Below are 22,620 nucleotides of genomic sequence, written 5' to 3'. Positions count from 1 at the left end.
TGTGAGGCTCCATGAGAGCCCACTGTCAAGCTACTGAGATTAAAGAAGCGCTTGTTGGGAGACAACCCAATTTTACTTATCTATGTTAATTTCTATGTTCCATTGTTATTTTATGTTTTTTGTAGGATGATGATCATGTGAAGTCACAAAAACAATTGAAAAAGCAGAAACAAACTGAAAAACAGAATGAAAAACAGCACACCCTGGAGGAGAAGCCTACTGGCATTTAAACGCCAGTAAAGACAGCAGAATGGGCGTTAAACGCCTAGTCTGGCACCATTCTGGGCGTTTAACGCCAGAAATAGGCACCAGACTAGCATTTAACGCCAGAAAAGGGCAAAAAGCTGGCGTTAAATGCCAGGATTGGCAGCAGAGGACGTTTTGCACGCCTAATTGGTGCAGGGATGAGAAATCCTTGACACCTCAGGATCTGTGGACCCCACAGGATCCCCACCAACCTCAACTCACTCTCTCTCACTTCTTCACACATTTTCATAATACTCTTCCCAAAATAACCTCTACCAATCACCTCCATTACTCCTCTAAAACCATCATACAAACCACCTACACCCACCCACTCAAATTCAAACCATCACTCATTCCTTTTCCACATCATAACCACCTAAAACCCCCCTTGGCCGAATAATTCACACACCTCCATCTCCTCCATCTCTTCATGTTCTTATCCTTTATTCATTCTTATGCTCGAGGACGAGCAAACCTTTTAAGTTTGGTGTGATAAAGCTCAGCTTTTTTGTTTTTCCATAACCATTTATGACACCTAAGGCCGGAGAAACCTCTAGAAAGAGAAAAGGAAAGGCAATTTCTTCCACCTTCGAGTCATGAGAGATGGAGAGATTCATCTCAAAGGTCCATCAAGACCACTTCTATGAAGTTGTGGCTAAGACTCATCATTGAAGAGGACAAGCCCATCACTAAGAAGAGGATGGAGCAAACAAGAGAGCCCACTCATGAACCTCAACAAGAGCATGAGGAAAATCCTCATCATGAAATCCCTGAAATTCCTCAAGGGATGCATTTTCCTCCACAAAACTATTGGGAGCAAATCAACACCTCCCTAGGAGAATTAAGTTCTAACATGGGACAACTAAGGGTGGAGCACCAAGAGCATTCCATCCTCCTCCATGAAATTAGAGAAGACCAAAGAACCATGAGAGAGGAGCAACAAACGCAAGGAAGAGACATTCAGGAGCTCAAGCACTCCATAAGATCTTCAAGAGGAAGAACAAGCCGCCATCACTAAGGTGGACCCGTTCTTTAATTTCCTTGTTCTTTATTTTCTGTTTTTCAAAAATTGTGCTTTATGTTTGTGTCTTTATTATATGATCATTAGTGTCTAAGTGTCTATGCCTTAAAGCTATGAAAATGAATCCATCACCTTTCTTAAAATGAAAATGTTTTTAATTGAAAAAGAAAAAGAAGTACATGAATTTTGAGTTTTAAAACAGTTTAACTATTTTGAAGTGGTGGCACTACTATTGTCTCTCTGAATGAATGCTTGAACAGTGCATATTTTTGAATTTGATTGTTTATGAATGTTAAAATTGTTGGCTCTTGAGAGAATGAAAGAAAAAGGAGAAATGTTATTTGATGATCTGAAAAATCATAAAATTGATTCTTGAAGCAAGAAAAAGCAGTGAATAGAAAGCTTGCATGAAAAAAAAATATATATGCGAAAAAAAAAAAAGAGAGAGAAAAGCAAGCAGAAAAAGCCAATACCCCTTTAAACCAAAAGGCAAGGGTGATAAAAAGGATCCAAGGCTTTAAGCATTAGTGGATAGGAGGGCCCACAGGAATAAAATCCTGGCCTAAGCGGCTAAACCAAGCTGTCCCTAACCATGTGCTTGTAGCGTGAAGGTGTCAAGTGAAAACTTGAGACTGAGCAGTTAAAGTCGTGGTCCAAAGCAAAAAAAAAAAAGAGTGTGCTTAAGAGCTCTGGACACCTCTAATTGGGGACTTTAGCAAAACTGAGTCACAATCTGAAAAGGTTCACCCAGTTATGTGTCTGTGGCATTTATGTATCCGGTGGTAATACTGGAAAACAAAGTGCTTAGGGTCACGGCCAAGACTCATAAAGTAACTGTGTTTAAGAATCAACATACTTAACTAGGAGAATCAATAACACTATCTGGATTCTGAGTTCCTATAGAAGCCAATCATTCTGAACTTCAAAGGATAAAGTGTGATGCCAAAACTGTTCAGAGGCAAAAAGCTAAAAGCCCCGCTCATCTAATTAATACTGATCTTCATAGATGTTTTTGGAATTCATTGTATATTCTCTTCTTTTTATCCTATTTGATTTTTAGTTGCTTGAGGACAAGCAACAATTTAAGTTTGGTGTTGTGATGAGCGGATAATTCATACGCTTTTTGGCATTGTTTTTAGTATGTTTTTAGTATATTTTAGTTAGTTTTTATTATGTTTTTTTTAGTTTTCAAATAAAAATCACTTTTCTGGGCTTTACTATGAGTTTGTGTGTTTTTCTGTGATTTCAGGTATTTTTTGGCTGAAATTGAGGGACCTGAGTAAAAATCTGATTCAGAGGCTGAAAAAGGACTGCAGATGCTGTTGGATTCTGACCTCCCTGCACTCAAAGTGGATTTTCTGGAGCTACAGAAGCCCAATTGGTGCGCTCTTAATTACGTTAAAAATTAGACATCCTGGGCTTTCCAGCAATATATAATAGTCTATACTTTGCCCGAGATTTGATGGCCCAAACAAGCGTTCCAAGTCAGCTCAAGAATTCTGGCGTTTAACTCCAAAACTGCCACAAAAGCTGGAGTTAAACGCCCAAAATGGCATAAAAGCTGGCATTTAACTCCAGGAAATGTCTCTACACATGAAAGCTTCAATGCTCAGCCCAAGCACACACCAAGTGGGCCCCGGAAGTGGATTTTTACATTAAACACCCCAGCTTACTCATTTTCTGTAACCCTAGGTCACTAGTTTACTATAAATACTACTTTCAGTGATTCATCTTGTACCTCATGACATTCTACACATTTCTCATTGTATTTTCTATGGCATGAGTCTCTAAACCCCATTGTTGGGGGTGAGGAGCTCTGCTGTTCTTCATGAATTAATGCAATTACTACTGTTTTCCATTCTATTACGCTTGCTTCGATTCTAAGATATTCATTCGCACTTCAACTTGATGAATGTGATGATCCATGACACTCATCCTCATTCTCACTTATGAACACGTGCCTGACAACCACCTCCATTCTACCTTAGATTGAATGCATATCTCTTAGCCTCATGATTCAAATAAGAGTCTTCGTGGTATAAGCTAGAATCATTGGCGGTCATTCCTGAGATCCGGAATGTCTAAACCTTGTCTGTGGTATTCTGAGTAGGATCTGGGAAGGGATGACTGTGATGAGCTTCAAACTCGTGAGTGTTGGGCGTAGTGACAGACGCAAAAGGATCAATGGATCCTATTCCGACATGATCGAGAACCGACAGATGATTAGCCGTGCGGTGACAGCGCATTTGGAACATTTTCACTGAGAGGACGGGATGTAGCCATTGACAACGGTGATGCCCAACATAAAGCTTGCCATGGAAGGAGTCTTGCGTGTATGAAGAAGAAGACAGTAGGAAAGCAGAGGTTCAGAAGACAAAGCATTTCCAAAGCCTCAACCTGTTCTTCATTACTGTATAACAATTATTTATTTCATGTTCTTTTACTTTTTACAATTAAATCTGAGAATTACTGATATCCTGACTAAGAGTTACAAGATAACTATAGCTTGCTTCAAGCCGACAATCTCCGTGGGATCGACCCTTACTCACGTAAGGTATTACTTGGACGACCCAGTGCACTTGCTGGTTAGTTGTGCGGAGTTACAAAAGTGTGATTGTAATTTCGTGCACCACTTTTCTCACCTGAAATTCAGCACAACTCATCTCAAAGTGGTGTACCATAATATTCATCAAATAATGCATGAATTGTACTGATCAAATGAGATTTATGCTCTTTTATGGTCTTCTTTGTGTAAGAAAGAAGGGTAGATGATGCAAGTCATCACAGAGCTACTAGCATAAATGACACTAGTAACATATTTATTATGAGAATAGAACATGTATGATGAGGCCTTAGCATTTCTAAAGTCATCAGAGAGTGCTGGTGCTAAGCTGCACCAGTAAGCCGTAAACCTGGTTAAACCGATTTCCTGTTTTTAACTAAAACAGACCAGGTAACCTTATAATATCATTCAATCATCTTCTAATACTAACATAATACTAATATTATACTATTATCTCTCTTCTATCATGAATCAAGTCCGGTTCGTCAAATTGAGACTATTTAAGAAAACTAGAATCAAAACTCCTAACCGATACGGTTCAAAAACTAGGTTCTTCATGACTGCATTATCGATCTTAACTCAGAAAAGGTTCTAGCTTAAGGATGACATAATGATAATGAGGATTGAGATGCTTGATGATATAACAGAGGTGTTCCCTTTACTGATCTTCCGGAGAAATCCGTACTTTCAGAAAAGATCTCATGTACTCGAAAATCAGGGTTGTTACATTCTACCCTCCTGAAAGAAAATTTTGACCTCAAAATTTCAGTTACCTAGGAATAGATGCAGGTAATCAGCTTTCATCTTATCTTCCAGTTCCCAAGTGTGCTCTTCTTCTCCTCTTGGTTCCCATGCTTCTTTAACTAAGCGAACAGTCTTGCCTCTTAGCTGCTTATCACTTCTTTCTATGATCTGAACTGGTGATGCTTGATATGTCAAATCATTTCATAACTGTACTGTTTCTGGTTGTAAAACATGACTCTCATCGGGAACATATTTCTTAAGTTGCGAGACATGAAAAACATCATGAAGGTTTGATAAATAAGGAGGAAGGGCTATTTGATAAGCTACTAGACCGAATCTTTTAAGTGTTTGCAAAGGTTCTATGTATTGCGGTTTAAGCCTTTTAGTCTTAAGGGCTCTACCTATTCTAGTAATCGAAGTTATTTTTAGAAAGACATGGTTTCCGTCACTAAACTCTAAGGGTCTACGTCTATTATCGGCATAGCTCTTTTGACGGCTTTGTGCTGTCTGGATCATCCGACGAATCTCCTTTATCTTCTCAGTAGTTTCTTACACTAAGTCTGGACCTAAGACACTAGCTTCTCCATCTTCATTCCAACACAATGGTGTCCGACATCTTCCATAGAGAGCTTCATATGGTGCCATCCCGATACTTTATTGGAAACTGTTGTTGTAGACGAATTCGACTAACAGCAAATACTTATCCCAGCTGCTTTGGTTGTCTATCATACATGATCGTAACATGTCTTCAAACGTCTGGATTGTCTGCTCTGATTGTCCGTCTATCTGAGGATGGTATGCTATACTTGTGTGCAATTTTGTTTCCAACGCTTTCTGAAAAGCTCCCCAAAATCTAGTAGTAAACCTCGAAACTCGATCTGAGACAATTTACGAAGGTATCCCATGTAGTCGTACGATTTCTTGAATATATATATTCGTTCCAGCCTTTCTAAAGTATAGTCAACTTGAATCGGAAAGAAGCATGCCGATTTTGGCAACCTATCCACAATCACCCAAATGGCATTACGTCCTGTTGAGGTTCTTGGCAATCTTGTGATAAACTCCATAGTGATCTGCTCCCATTTCCATTGTGGTATTTCTAAGGGTTGCAGGGTTCTTGATAGCTTCTGATGTTCCACCTTCACCTTCTGGAAGGTTAAACATTTTAAGACATAATCAGCTACCTTTTTCTTTAAGCCTGGCCACCAGAATATTTACTTCAAATCTTGATATATCTTTGTCACTCCAGGATGCATAGAAAATCTACTTTGGTGAGCTTCAGTAAGAATCTTTTGTCGCAATGCTCCAGAGTTAGGCACACAAATTCTGTTCTTGTACCTCCATAGGCCACTACGATCCTGTCTCACAGCTTCTTCAGCTCTGTAAGCAATGGTAACATCCAGTACGGTGCTATGGAAATCGGTCTGGTTCCAGGTACTAGATCAATGCTGAATCCTATCTCTCGCTGAGGAGGAAACTCAGGTATGTCGTCTAAGAAAACATCAGAAAATTCCTTCACCATTCGAATTTGATCTATGCTTAATTCACTATCATTCGAGCTAGCCGCTAACAGAACGTACCCCTGACAATCACTCCCGCCTAAGGTAACTCTTACAGAATTCAGATATATAGTATGGGACAGAAATGGTTTAGTACATAGACTATCAAATGGAATAACAGCAGTTCTTTTAAAATAATCAAGGAAAACATGATACTTAGATAACCAATCTAATCCTAAAATAACTTCTAAACCACATAGAGGCAAACAGATTAGATCATGTATAAAAGTCCTATTCATAATAGAATGTGGTACTTATAGGTACGTTAAACTGGGCAAACCATTTTCGGATACAGGTGTATGAACAATCAAGTGAAAATTCAATTTAACGAAATATAATCCTAACTCGTGAGCAAAAGTTAGAGAAATAAGGAATGCGATGCACCTGAATCATACAGCACAGTTAAAAATCGATTCTTGACATAACACTGACCTTGAATGAGGGCGTTCGATTGCATAACATCATCAATAGTGATAGCAAACACTCATCCTTGTTGTTGGGTTCTAACTGGATTTCGAGTAAATCCCTTCAGACAATCCTTGGCAATATGTCCAAGTTCTCCACAAGCATAGCAGTTAGGTGATCCAAACTAGCAAGACCTGTTACCATGCTCTTTTTTGCATTGCTTACATGCAGGGTTTATGTAAGCCTGATGGGCTCGTTTACCATTTCCTTGCCTTACTTTACCTCCATTCTTACCCGTACGGCGAGCAGTAATGTTACCAACTTGTAGGTTCTTATGCTGTCGTATACCACGTGCTTTAAAATGCACCCTTCTCCCAGCTGCTTGATGATTGCTAAAATGCCTTGGTGGAAATCCTTGGTGACTCACCTTGGCCACAATCACTTTCTTAATACATTCTTCCACTAACTTGCTCTTGTTGACTAATTCGGCAAAATTACGTATCTCCAACGGAACTATTGAACTCATCAGATCATCACGAAGGCCTCCTTCAAACTTCAAGCACTTCCATTCTTTAAAGTCAGCAGGATTCCCTTTGACAGATCTTAGAGAAACGACACAAGTCATCGAAATTATGAGCATACTCAGCAACAGTCATATCCCCTTGCCTCAGCTGCATAAGCTCTATTTCCTTAGCATCACGCACTGCTCTCGGTAAATATTTCTTGTAGAATTCATCTTTAAAAATATCCCAAGGAATGTCACCTTCATTACGTTGTAGCAGTCGTTGTATCCCCTGCCACCAGTACTCAGCTTCTCCCTCGAGCATATAAGTAGCAAACTCCACGTGTTGTCCTTCCGGAACATGTTGCGGTCTCAGTGATCGTTCAATACCTCGAAACCAGTTATCAACGTCAGTCGCAATGAGTGTACCCTTGAACTTAGGCGGATTAACCTTCAGAAAGGTCACAAGGGTCATAAGTCTTTCATGATGCCCTAAGTTATTCTCATCATTCCCATTTCTCACTCCAAGACGTTCAACAGCCCTAGCCGCTATTACCGCAGCTTCACGCACTACTTCAGCCGCGTTGTTCATGGTAGCCATAAACGTTTCCTGTTCCCTCTCGTAGTTAACATTAGAAATTCCTTCCCGTACGCCTCATCTTCGGGAACCCATTGTAGTCCTGTTCACACCAAACAATCATTGTTAAGATGATCAGTCTTAACACTTCAAGTCAAGTGTGAACATTCCAAAAATGAAAACACAGAAACAATCATGCAACATATATCACTGGGATATCCTATACGCATGAGACACACAACAGAGTATGCAATAAAGCATAATTAGTCCACTCCCCAGGCTCTACTGGGAACGAACTACTCTGATACCAAATTATAACGATCCAATTTTCAATATGTCTAGATCATACTGGAAATTGAGCGCTACTAATTTGTCTTCCTGATTATTATCTATTATTTATCATATGAGCCTGATTCATTGTTAAAAGCGTAGTTAATTTGCGAGGTATATATATATTTTTTAAAATGTTTGGATTAATAGACGGAATCATTCATAATCTACTTACAACTGATAACAGATAAAACAGTTATAAGGAACGACACATAAATACATCACAAGTAGCTAGCAACATTCAGTGATCCAGCCTTTATTAGAGTATAGACCTTTAGTTAGAACACCCCTAGATATAGCTAGGTAATAACTATATACATATACATACATACATCATCCTAGGTCCTGACCTGTTCAAGAGGTCCCTAAGCTGGCACCTAGGCTAGCCTAGACTCTATACTCACCTAGTCCCTCTAAACTACTAAAGCGAGGGAAAGTACATTCTAGGTCTTCAAAACTCAAGTCCAGTGGAACGTCATCAAAAGGTAAAACATCATCTGCTACTCCTCTGCACGATCAGACATTGTCATAGGACGTCTTTCTGGTACCTCATCAAGTAGCCACACAACAGGAGTCTCGTACACAGGATTTAGGTTAAAGTTCACGTACAAACGGGGTGTAGACATCGGCTGGTCTCACCATATATACATATAAGCAGAGAACGATATTCACCCTAGACTCAGAAGACTATCTAGAGCGGAATCCTCTTTGCAGAACCATCATCAACGAACTACAGTAAGGTACTCTCACTTCCATCTGAAGGGGGAAATGAGAGAGAAGGGGTAAGAACTGGGGAGTTCTTAGTAGGGTCGGGGTTATTAGTTACGTTCATTAATTCTATGTTGTTTAGTATACTATTAGCAGAATACAGAGAAGCAGTAAATAGAAAACACAGATAAGTAGAGAAGATAGAGAAAACAGATAGCAGAACACAAACAGAAGAATACAAGAAAATGACACAAACACAAAGAATAGAATACACACAAAGAAAACATACATTCATACAACAAACATAATGGAAGAAATGCACAACCAAGTATGATGCATGTCTAGCCTTAATGCAGGTAATGAGCTCATTTGTCGGTTTCTACCCGCTCCCGACATAACCTGAAGCAGCTGAAATGGGTATGGTTTTCCAGTCAGCATAGGTACAGTTCTCACTAACTGACGTATGCGTCATATCCTCTATAAGCAAACTCTGCCTTACAGGTGGCGGCATTCCAGCCGTGTATAAAATCATATCCTCTGTAAGCAATCCTTGCCTTACAGGTGCGGCATTCTAGCCGTGTATGAATTATTATCCTCTGCAAGTGATCCCAGGTTATCAGTTGCAGGTATAGCTCTTAATAGCTGTGTAGCACTGGAAAACATTCTATGGTCGTACCACTATCTATCTGACTGCCTTTACGCAGTAGATCATCACATAATCATTCTCATTGCCATCGTTCATTATCATTCTCATTATTCATTATCACTTTTACATTCTTATGCAATACCTTTTTCTTTCTCTGTTCAATCATACTATACAAACTTTACATCTTTCACTTTCACAATATCTTGGCTCAAACCATTTCTCTGTATCATATTTCTCTTTTCTCTTTGTATCTCTTTACTCTGTTCTGGTTACTCTGTTCTCTGTATCTCCTTACTTTTGTATGATTACTCATTCCTTTGAATCTATATTACTCTTTTTCTTTCTTTATCTCTTAACTTTACTCTGCTTACTCTGTTCTCTGTGTTACTTTATTCTGCTTTGATTTCTCTGCTTAACGTATGTATTTAAAGCTTATGTAAATTTCGGAATGAATAGTTAGCCTATCCCAAGTATAAGTTCATTAAGTCTATACTGAAATAGTTTAACTTTTCATATAAATTCATATAATACCTAACCCTAGTCACAACTCAAGTACAAACTAAGTTGCCCTAGTTCGTTCACTAGTCTCTGTCTGTTTTTCTTTCATTAAAATTTTACAGACTTTTTCTTTGGTTTTTTATCTTTTCTTTAACATTTTATCTTTTCTTTATCTTTGCCTCACTAACATGTTATTACCACTCCCTAAGTGTTTTATGAAGGTAATTATGAGATTCTGCACTTAAAGTTGTCTTTTTAAAGCTTTTACAGAAAACTGCCTTTTTTCGCATATTTTATTATTTTTATTAAAATATTATTTTTAATTAAATATTATTATTTAAAATTTTATTATTATTTATGATTTTATTAATATATTTTCGAAAATTACCTTCCTTTAACCTTTTACTTTATAAATTCACTTCTTACCACCCGTAACTTTTAATATTTCTATTTTAACTACCCTAACTTTCAGAAATTACAAAATAACCCCTCAAACACCAAAATATTTACTTCCTTACCCTTTCTAAGATCTGAAAGGTGTTCTTCAATGTTCTTCACCACACTCAAAGTGTTCTTCGTGTTCTTTGTATATTCTTCAGATTCTTTCTCTGTTTTTACCCATTTTTCAGTTTTTTCAGCAATCGATTTTTACCAAAATTCATAATAAATTTTCAGCCACTAAAACCCCATCTTTTCCACATGATTTCAATACAACTTGAACCTCAATTTAATCTCTAGGGTTTCGTTTTCCAGCAGCCACAAGAACACACATTTATAGCTTGAATTTTATCAAATTTCATCAAATTTTCACCAAAATTTCAGCAAGAATTACTCATACAAACAATCAATTTCAAGCACATCAAAACCATATCATAATCACACAATCAATCAAGATTAAATTCGTCAAACCCTACCTTGATTTGCTGCTCCAAATCCGGTTACTCTTTGAAGTGTTCTTAAAGCACTTTTTCCTCCTAAAACACATCAAGAACAACTTTAAAACTCTAAACTATCAACTAAACGAACTTTAGCAGCATCTTAGGAAGATTATCCTCACCTTAAACGTGCAGGAAATCAAAGATCTTTGGCCCACAAGTCAAGCTAAGCAAGAGATCTAAGGAAGAACATCAAGAAAACACTTATTTAAGCATGTTTCCTTGAAAACTGAATTGAAGAGGGAGGGAGACAGCCATTGATGGGGTGCAGAAATTGGAAAATTAAAAATTGTTAAAATATCCACGTTGCAAGTATAGTTCTTAACTTGCCAGAAATCCACTCATCAATTTAGAAAGGTGTCACAGAGAATTAAATTTTAAATTACTGGGAGTATGAATCCCAGGTCGTCTCCCAACGAGTTGCAGAAAAGTGTGCTATTTTATTAATCAGAGATTTTCAAAGAAGTGAGTTGAATAAACAGGAAATTAAAATTGATGAAATTAATTAATATAAATAAAAGCCTTGACTGGGAGTTGATTAGTTGGAATCTCTATTATTGTTGGAATGCTTTCAAGATTAATTGATAATTAATGGTTGTTCTGTTTAGTTATCCTTTACTAGGTAAAGGAAAGTCAAACAAGTTGGAATACTACGTCTATTCACGATTTGCAACCCACTTAGTTCAAAGGGATTAGTGTTGGTGACTAGAGAGCAATCCAACAATTAACCCAATTACAATTTCTCTTTCAATCCTTCCAACTCAAGAGTTCCTTTCAATCAACTCCCCATCAAGTGAGGGAACTACTCGCTCATTGTAAATAATAAATCCATAACATATGAAAGGGAATTAAAGGAAGACATGATAAATAGAATTTAAATTGATTAATTAGAAAATAAAAGTAATCTTTGTAATAAATAAGCATAAAAGTATCCCAATGGTGAAATTAAACAAAGCAAAGGACATCGAAGAATAGTACCCAGTAAAAAAAATGAATTAGAATGACGGAGTCTTGATGAGGTAATAACTCTTCTCAGTGATCCAATGCAAAGAGCGAGTAAAGATTAAAATCCTAAAACTATGAATGTCTAGAGAGAAAACCTAGAGGAGGAGTAAAACTAGATCTAAAAGCTAAAACTATGTAGAATGAATGTTGTTCCTGGTTTCTGCATGTTCTCTGGCTCTAGTCTGTTGTTCTGGGTCGAAAACTGGGTCAAAATACGGCCCGATATTGCCCCCAGCGATTCTGCAAATTATGCAGATCGCGCAAGTCACGCGATCGCGTCGCTCATGCGGACGCATCATTCGCGTTTCGCTTTACCATGCGGGCGCGTCATCCATGCGGCCGCGTCACTCGTGCTGTTCCATGCTGTGCGCTCGCGTCATCCATGCGGCCGTGTCACTGCAATTTGTCCTTTTTCGCGCGGTCGCGTGAGCCATGTGACCGCGTCACTTCTCGCTAGTTATCTCCTCAATTTATTGTGTTCCTTCTATTTTTGCTAGCTTCTATTCCAATCTCCAACTCATTCATGCCCTGTAAAGCCTGAAACACTGAACACACAGATTACGGCATCGAATGGAATAAAGGAGAATTAAGAATATATGATTAAAGTCTCTAAGAAGCAGTTTTCAAACATGTAATAAATTCAGGAAGGAAATATAAATGCATGCTAATTTAATGAATAAGTGGGTAAGGATCATGATAAAACCACACAATTAAACACAATATAAACCCTAAAATAGTGGTTTATCAACCTCCCCACACTTAAACATTGGCATGTCCTCATGCTTAATTGAAGGAGATAAAGTAAATAAGTTTGAACATGTAGAAACCCATGCAATGCAATCCTATATATATAAATAAATGCAACTATATGATTCTTGCCCACTTGATCAAAAGTAAATAAGCTCTTCCAAATAATTACAAATCAAATCTCACTAATTCTTTCATTATACAGTAAAATAGATAAAAGTGCAAGAAGATAGCTCATGAAAGCAGGGAACATGAAAATTCAAACATTGAACCCTCACTGATAATGTATGTACGCTCTAATCTCTAGTGTATAGGGTAATCACTCTATCCTTCTCTAATCATGCTTTCTAACTTTTGTTCTTCTCTTAACCAATCAACAACAGTTAATATACCAATGCAAACATCATGAGGTCTTTTCAATGTTGTAATGGGGCCAAGGTAAGGGTAAGGATATACATATGGTTAAGTGAGCTTATAAATTAAATCTTCAATTAGCCCAAGCTTCAACCCAACCTATATATTTTTAATGTAACCTTAAAGTTCGTAACTAGCTACCCAGAATTCCCTTTTTCAATCCATACTCATGTATCAACTTTTTATTTTGATTTTATCATATGTGCATTGATATTCGAATTCTGAATTCAATATTGGGGTAATTTTGTCCCCTTATTTATTTATTGATATTTTAATTTTTATTATTATTATTATTATATATATATATATATATATATATTTGAAAATAAAAATAGCTTATCAATGCACATAGATTTTTAATTCTTATAGTTTCACATGAGTAGGTATCCAAATTCCCATTAAATTCTCATGACACATTCCCTTAACAACTTTTGTTCCCACAATTTCCTATCCTTAACTAGCACACACAATTCTATCTTAAGCTAACCGAAGATTCAATTTGGGATATACAATTATTTTTCTGCTTAAGGTTAGTAATGTGGTAAAATATAGAACAAATGGGATTTAAAGGCTCAAAGTGGTTAACAAAGGTAATTAAAAAGGGTAGGCTTACTTTGGATAAGTGAGTTCAAACAAATAATGGCCTCAATCATGTGCAGGCATACAGATATAATAAATATCGGACATATAAGATAAAACAAAATATAGATTACAGTCATAGAGAAGTAAACACACAAGAATAAAATAATTATGGTTAAATAATGTAACCATACATAAAGGCTCAAATCTTCACAGGTTGTGTGTTCTTTAGCTCAAACATCATGTTCCAAATACATTTCAAGCAAATTTATCATAAAAAATTTTAAAAATTAGTGAAATTTTGTTCCAAAGATAGAGTCTTAGAAGAAACTTATTGTCTTTTCAATCAAGTAGAACATGCATGCGACTAACCTATTACTATACAATTTATGCTATTTTATAAAAGAAAGAAAATCTAACTAAAATCCTAATTTATTGGTGCTAGGGAAGTGAAATTACCTCTGGAAGTCAGGTACTGACCGACCTCCCCACACTTAAGGCTTTGCACCGTCCTCGGTGCCATCTGTCAGGAACAGGGGTGGGCTGGTAGCAGTATCCCCACAGTCGGGACCATCATGGCTCCCTGTGCTGGTAAAAGAAGTGGATTCCGGGGTGTCTGAGTCTCTGCAATCCCCTCAAAGTAGCTCCTTGAGGTGTTTGAATCTTTGGTTGTTACGGTGTTCTCTCATCTTTGCTTTCTGTTCTTGCTGATCCAACCTTTTGATTATCTGCTGGAGCAATTCATCAGTTGTAGGTGCTTGTGGTGTTGAAGAAGGAATATCTTCAACTGGAGCAGTAGGAAGGCTTGTAGTGGCTTGTGCTGGAAGTCTGAGGTATTTCCCATTAGGTACATACTGATCATCCCTAGGAAGCATGGCTTTGGTGTCCCCAGCACTGTAGGAGACTCCGGCTGCTGAGAGAAGATCTGAGACCAAGGCGGGAAAAGGTATGTTGCCCGCGATTTGTACGTGTCCCATGGCATTCCGGATATGTCTTGATAGATTCAAAGGTTGGTCTGTAAGGATGCACCATAGTAGAACAGCCATGTCCGCAGTGAAGGAGGACTCGTGAGTGCTCGGAAAGACGTAGTGGGACATGATCTGTGCCCAAACGCGAGCCTCCAAGGTAAGTGCTGAAGCCGATATTCCCTTAGGGCGGGTACGATGGTATCCGTAGATCCAACGGCTGCCAGGTAATGCGATAACTCTGAGAACAGCTTCCCAGTCAAATTGGTACATCTGGCGCTTGAGTGTGGCTTCTTGAAAGGCGTCCAATCCTTCTGGAATAGGGGAAATACTCAAAGCTTGTTGAATAGCCTCTTCTGTAATGGGGACTTGCTTCTGACGTACATAGATAGACTGCAGAGTAGGCAGGTAGAAGTTAGAGTAGAACTCGACTACCCAAGAAAGATTGACCTGCCTTGGCTGTCTCTGTAGGAAACCCCATTGTCTTTGTTTGATTTGCGGCTCAACAAAAGTAGCAATATTGGGCGGGAGGATAAGAAGGTGTTCGTTGTTGTAACTCCTTTCAGCTAGAATAAGGAACATCTGCTCACAGTAGCGATTTGGAAATCACGCAGTGTCCTTTGCTGGAAAGGCTTTCTCCTTTTCATCAACCTTGACAATCCTCTTAACTCTCTTTGTTGAGGGCTTGACTGCAGTTGAAGAAGGCTATGCCACTAATGCTCGTTTAGTTCCTCTTCTTGCTGGGGGTTTTGGAGTAGCTTTCTCTTTTCCTTTCCTGGTGGCCATCCTGGAAAAGAGAAGAGAAAGGAAATTAAATTTAAAAGAGATATATAGCAATAAAGAGAACGGAAGAGGATGGTTATAAAAGCACATTGAAAGGTAAATGATGTGAACACACGCTCATGAGTACATATGAAAAATCATTAAGAGAAAATAGCAAGTGCATATAATGATAAGTGAATACAAGGTGTTTATTGGCATGCCGGAGAAGGGCATGAGTAGCGTAGACCAAGCAATACTTTGTAACAAACCATCACGTTTGTATTGACAATTAATTCAATTAATATAATAGTAAGGGGAATTTGTGAAAAGCAAGCATTGAATAGTAGAACATCATAGAAAAGTGCATAATGCTATATGGGCTTTTTCACAAACACATAGCATGCATGGTGAATAAGGTATAGAAAATATGAAGGTGAACATGCAAGCAATCCCTTAAAAAGAATAATAATAATTGTCAAACAATTTGCAATAATCCACAAGCATATAATAAGGAATAATGACTCAAATAAATTTCTAACACCATGTAAAAAGGAAAAGAAAAAAAAAAGAAAATAAGAATAATGAAAGGAGAAAGAAAAGAAAATAACATATAAGATAAGAAAAATGGTAGAAAAGAAAAGGGTGAAAAAGAAAATAAAACCTTGTTAATGGAGGTGAGGGAGAGAGAGTGAAAAGTGAGATAGAAGGAGGAGGGGGAAGGAAGAAGTAAGGAGGGAAGAGAAAAACTAGGATTTGGAAGAGAGAAATATAAGATAATTTGGCAATTTAGGTTGAGCAGTGCGGCGCACGCGACGCGGCCACGTGGGGCACGCGTTCGCGTGGGTGCGCTTGAAGTAAGGTGACGCGGTCGCGTCGGTCACGCGGTCGCGTGACCCATATTATGCATCTGGCGCGAGTGCAACCTCGCGCCTGCGCAACTCTCTGTTCCAATTAATAAATTACCCAAAATTGGGGTGACGCGATCGGGTGGGGCGCGCGATCGCGTGAGTGGGCTTCAGAAAAGGGATGACGCGGACGCGTCGACGACGCGATCGTGTGGTAGGGATTGTGCGTCCAGCACCAATCCAGCACCACTCTCGCACAATATTTTGTTGTGCACCCTTTTTACGTCGGAAACGCAGGGCACGCGGCCGCATGGGCACGCGGCCGCGTGGGAGGCCATTATTCCCATGCGACACGGACGCGTCAGTGACGCGATCGCGTGGGTTGATTTGTGCCATTGGCACGCCTCCATCCATGCTCCAGCGTGACTCTCTGTTCATTTTTGTTTTTCTTTACTCTCCTTGCGACGTGGACGCGTCGCTGATGCGGTCGCGTCGCGTGGCAATTTTTTTTTTTATATATATGCAGATGTAAATGCATGAAATGCACTAATAAAGAGAAGAGTTATTGAATAGGAAAAACTAAAAATAAAGAGAAGAATGATCATACCATGGTGGGTTGTCTCCCACCTAGCACTTTGCTTTAACGTCCGTAAGTTGGACGCTCCACTAGCTCAATCTTCTGCTATGTGGGGATCTTCCAAGAGGAAGATCTCAAGTTCCTTGTTTGTCTGCATCTTCTAGCCATGGTATAGCTTCAGGCGTTGTCCATTAACCTTGATAAGTTCAGAGCTTGTCGGATGGCTTAGGTGATAAACTCCGTACGGTTCGGCCTTCTCTACTCTATATGGACCTTCCGATCTTGATCTCAACTTACCTGGCATGAGCCTTAGTCGAGATTTGTAAAGGAGGACTAAATCCCCAGGTTGGAACTCCTTCTTCTTGATGTTTTGATCATGTACAGCCTTCATCTTCTCCTTGTATATTCTTGAATTCTCATAAGCTTCTAGGCGAAGGCTTTCTAGTTCCTGCAGTTGCAACTTCCTTTCAGCTCCGGCTTTCTCCATTCCCATGTTGTACTCCTTAACTGCCCAAAAGGCTTTGTGCTCCACTTCAACTGGTAGATGGCAAGCTTTTCCATAAACTAAGCGGAAAGGGCTCATCCCAATGGGTGTCTTGTATGCTGTTCTATATACCCAGAGTGCATCTTGTAGCATGGTGCTCTAGTCTTTTCTATGAGGCTTTACTATCTTTTGTAAGATACGCTTAATTTCTCTGTTTGACACCTCGGCTTGCCCATTGGTCTGAGGATGGTATGCTGTTGCAACCTTATGAATCATACCATGCTTCTTCATTAATCTTGTTAGTCTCCTGTTACAAAAATGGGTGCCTTGATCGCTCACGATTGCTCGTGGTGATCCAAAGCGACATATAATGTGGTTTCTCACAAAGGAAACAATAGTGTTAGCATCATCAGTGCGGGTAGGAATTAATTCCACCTATTTGGAAACATAATCCACAGCTAACAATATATAAAAATATCCATTAAAATTTGGAAATGGACCCATGAAGTCAATGCCCCAAACATAAAAAATTCACAGAAAAGCATAATTTGTTGAGACATCTCATCCCTCTTGGATATATTACCAAATTTTTGGCATGGGAGACAAGATTTACAAAACTCAGCAGCGTCTCTAAAAAGAGTAGGCCACCAGAATCCACAGTCTAAGATCATTCTAGCTGTTCTTTGAGGGCCAAAATGTCCTCCACTATCAGATGAGTGACAGGCCTCTAAAATGGACTGGAATTCTGATTGAGGCACACAACGTCTAATTACCTAGTCAGTGCCATATCTCCATAAATATGGGTCATCCCATGTATAATATTTAGACTCGCTTTTCAGCTTGTTTCTATGATGCTTAGAAAAATTTGGAGGAAATGTACGTCTAACTAGATAATTAGCAACAGGTGCATACCAAGGGACTACCTCAGATACTGCTTGCAGGTTATCAAAAGGAAAATTATCATCTATAGGAGTAGAATCATCCTTAATATGCTCAAGGCAACTCAAGTGGTCTGCCACTAAATTCTGGTTACCACTCCTATCCTTTATTTCTAAATCAAATTCTTGTAACAGCAGTATCCAACGTATAAGTCTTGGTTTGGACTCCTTTTTAGCTAATAAATATTTTAAAGCTGCATGGTCCGAATACACTACTACTTTAGTACCAAGTAAATAAGCTCAGAATTTATCCAGAGCAAAAACAATAGCAAGAAGCTCTTTCTCAGTAGTAGTATAATTGGACTGGGCAGTGTCTAAAGTCTTAGACGCATAAGCAATAACAAAAGGATCCTTACCTTCACGCTGAGCCAGCGCTGCTCCTACTGCATAGTTGGAAGCATCGCACATGATTTTAAATGGATGGCTCCAGTCTGGTCCTCTCACAATTGGAGCTTGAGTTAGAGCGGTCTTCAGTTTATCAAACGCTTCTTTACAATCCTCACTGAACTCGAACTCTATATCCTTCTGTAGCAATCTGGATAAGGGAAGTGCTACCTTACTAAAGTCTTTAATAAATCTCCTGTAAAAACCTGCATGGCCAAGGAATGAATGGACTTCCCTCACAGAAGAGGGGTAAGGTAAACTAGAAATAACATTCACCTTTGCTGGGTCTACAGAAATGCCATTATTAGATACCACATGTCCTAATACAATCCCTTGTTTTACCATAAAGTGACATTTTTCAAAATTTAATACAAGGTTTGTATTGACACATCTATCCAATACTCTAGATAATCCATCTAAGAAAAGGCTAAAAGAATCACCATAAACGCTAAAATTGTCCATAAAAACTTCCATACAGTCCTCAATAAGATCAGAGAAAAGACTCATTATGCACCTTTGGAAAGTAGCTGGTGCATTGCACAAGCCAAAGGGCATTCTCTTGTGAGCATATGTCCCAAAAGGACATGTAAAAGTGGTCTTTTCCTGATCCTCAGGAGCTATATGAATCTGGAAATAACCTGTGTAACCATCTAAAAAGCAATAATGTGATTTACCTGACAGGTGATCCAGCATTTGATCAATGAATGGAAGTGGGTAGTGATCCTTACGGGTGGCTTGGTTGAGACGCCTGTAATTAATGCAGACTCTCCAAGCATTCTGAACTCTAGTTGCTATGAGCTTTCCATGCTCATTCTTCACTGTAGTTACTCCAGACTTCTTGGACACCACTTCTACTGGGATGACCCATTCACTGTCTGAAATGGGATAGATGATCCATGCTTCCAATAGTCTGGTCACTTCCTTTTTGACAACTTCCAGGATAGTGGGGTTCAATCTTCGTTGGGGTTGGGGGACAGGTCTTGCTCCCTCTTCTAGAAATATTCTGTGCTCACATACTTGAGGGTTGATTCCTACTATGTCTACCAAACTCCACCCAATTGCCTTCTTATGCCTCCTCAGCACATCCAGTAACTGCTCTTCTTGTTGAGAAGTAAGTTCCCTTGCAATGATAACTGGAAATCTCTGCTCATCTTCAAGATAAGCATATTTGAGATGCGGAGGGAGGGGTTTCAATTCTAACTTCTGATCATGAGCAGGCCCTGGATTATCTAGGGCATGTGAAAATGGCGAAGTGCCCTCATTGTCAGCTAAAAGGGTCCCCACACCTGGACCTTGTCCAGTGTGTCTCTCTTCAAACTCTTCCATGTGAACTTCAGCTACACTTTCGTCTATGACATCACACTAGAAGATAGAATGATCTTTTGGAGGGTTGTTTATGACTCCATTCAGATTGAAATGCGGCCATCTATTTCAAAGGAGTATGTTCCTGAAAATGCATCCAACTTGAATTTTGATGTCTTCAGGAATGGTCTTCCAAGTAGGATTGATGATGGCTTATTTGATTCATTATGGGGCATCTCCAAGATATAAAAATCAGTGGGAAATGTAAGCCCTTTAATGTTCACTAAAACATCTTCAGCAACTCCAGCCACTGTGATAATGCTTTTATCTGCTAACACAAAATGAGTTGTCGACCTTTTTAAGGGAGGGAGCCTCAAAACATCATATATAGACAAAGGCATTATACTAACACATGCTCCTAAATCACACATGCAATAATAAATTACTACACCACCAATAGTACAGCTAACTATATAAGGACCTGGATCACTAAATTTTTCAGGTAATCCTCCCATTAAAGCAGATATAGAACTACCTAAAGGAATAGTTTCTAATTCATTAATTTTTTCTTTATGGATACACAAATCTTTTAGAAACTTTGCATATTTAGGTACCTGATGAATAACATCAAAAAGAGGAAATGGAAATGGAATAGGGGTAGTGTTTTCTGCAATGTCTGCGCCTCTGGGTGCTTCCTCCTGTGGTTGAGCTTCTTCTTCTTCAGCGATGTATTGTATGTCCTCTTCCTCTTCAACATCTTCTATTTCTACTACCTCTTCAGCTGAGGTGTGTTCTTGTGGGCTTGGTTCCTTCTGATTCTTCTCCTGCAGTGTGGTTCCGGACCTTAGGGTGATGGCATTAATGCCTCCCTTTGGATTGGGTAATGGTTGAGAGGGGATTCCAGTGGAGCTTGAACATTGGTTACTGGGATTTTGCGTTGATCCAATCTGTGAGATAAGAGCTTACAAAGTAGAGGTCAGACCATTCAGACTGGCATTAATACTATTCATGATGTTACTTTCCATGGTCTATTGTCTTCGCTCAAAAGATTGTAGTAACTCTTCATTAGGAGATAAAGAGGAATGAGTAAATTGAGAGGTCTACTGTTGATTGTTCTGTGGTCCTTGGTTTTGCCTCAGGTGAGGTGCTCTGTAAGGTTGATTCTGTTGCCTGTTGTTGTTATTATTCCACCTCTGATTTCCCTGATTATCTCTGCCTCCTCTATTATTGTTGTCTCTCCAATTCTGGTTAGAATTGTCCTGCCATCCATGGTTATTATTTCCACTTTGATTGTACCCTTGGTTGGGGCGGTCATAGAAGTTATGAGTTGATGCCACCATGTTGTCTTCTTGTTGGAGTTGCGGGCATTCATCAGTGTAATGGTTATAATCAGCACAGATTCCACAAATTCTCTGTGGGACTAATTGTTGGTTTTGCTGTGGCGAAGGAGGTGGAGCTTGCTGAACTTGTTGTTGATTCAATTGCATCTGCTTCAGCAAGTTGGTCATTTCACAGATACTATGAGTTAGAGCAGCAGTCTCTCTGCTAGAGGATACTTTTGCAACGGCTTTTGAACGGCCTTGCTGCTGTCTGTGGTTTCTAGTAGATTCAGCCAAGTCGCTGATCAATTGCCAAGCCTCATCAGTGGTCTTGTACTTCTTCATAGACCCATTGCTAGCACTTTCTAATGTAGTCTTATCTTGGAGCCTCATGCCCTGTGTGATATAGCTAAGTAACACTATCTTGTCAATCATGTGGTGAGGGCATGCTTCCAGAAGATTATTGAAGCGCTCTCAGTATTCAAAGAGAGTCTCATTGTCATCCTGAACAATTGTGGAAATGTCTTTCCTCAGCTTATCAGTAACTTCAGATGGAAAGAATTTCTCCAAAAACTCTTTTCTGAGTGTATCCCAGTTGGATACATTTGCTAGAGGTTGAGTGTAGTACCACTCCCTTGCTTTTCCTTCCAGAGAAAACGGAAAAGCTTTCAGCAGAATTGAAGTTTCATCCGTACCATCTCGCCAGACAGTAGAACAGGCTGCCTGGAAATCTCTCAAGTGCTTGATAGGCTCTTGAGCAGGTAAGCCATGAAACTTGGGCATCAAATTAAGTATTGCGGTCTTTATTTCGAAATCTGTAGCCACTGCAGGGTGATGCGCTTGAAACGGTTGCATTGTAAAATCAGGAGCTCCTTCCTCCTAGATGGTAACTCTTCTAGCTGCCATGTCTTCTACACGTAAAACAACCGAATCAATAGAACGGGGGCTGGTTTCTTACTCAAGTTCACTTTCAGATCCGCCCTTAGAGCAGACTAACCGACGCTGATCTCGCCTTATTCGTGAAATAGTCTTTTCAATTTCAGGATCGAATATTAGCAAGCGCGGATCCGGAAGTGAACGCGTCATTTGACGAAAGAAACATGCAGCTCATAGTAGCAAAATAAAATAAAATGCAAATAAATAAATTCCAATTGATAACTTTAGCACTCTATTGCAACACCCCGGAAACGGCACCAAAAAATTGATGGGGTGCAGAAATTGGCAAATTAAAAATTGTTAAAATATTCACATTGCAAGTATAGTTATTAACTTGCCAGAAATCCGCTCATCAATTTAGAAAGGTGTCACAAAGAATTAAATTTTAAATTACTGGGACTATGAATCCCAGGTCTTCTCTCAACGAGTTGCAGAAAAGTGTGCTATTTTATTAATCAGAGATTTTCAAAGAAGTGAGTTGAATAAACAGGAAATTAAAATTGATGAAATTAATTAATATAAATAAAAGCCTTGACTGGGAGTTGATTAGTTGGAATCTCTATTATTGTTGGAATGCTTTCAAGATTAATTGATAATTAATGGTTGTTCTGTTTAGTTATCCTTTACTA

The sequence above is a fragment of the Arachis ipaensis genome, chromosome B9 (assembly GCF_059453495.1).
Source record: "Arachis ipaensis isolate K30076 ecotype BB chromosome B9, ASM5945349v1, whole genome shotgun sequence".
Taxonomy (NCBI): domain Eukaryota; kingdom Viridiplantae; phylum Streptophyta; class Magnoliopsida; order Fabales; family Fabaceae; genus Arachis; species Arachis ipaensis.
Note: the sequence above shows the minus strand (reverse complement) of the source record.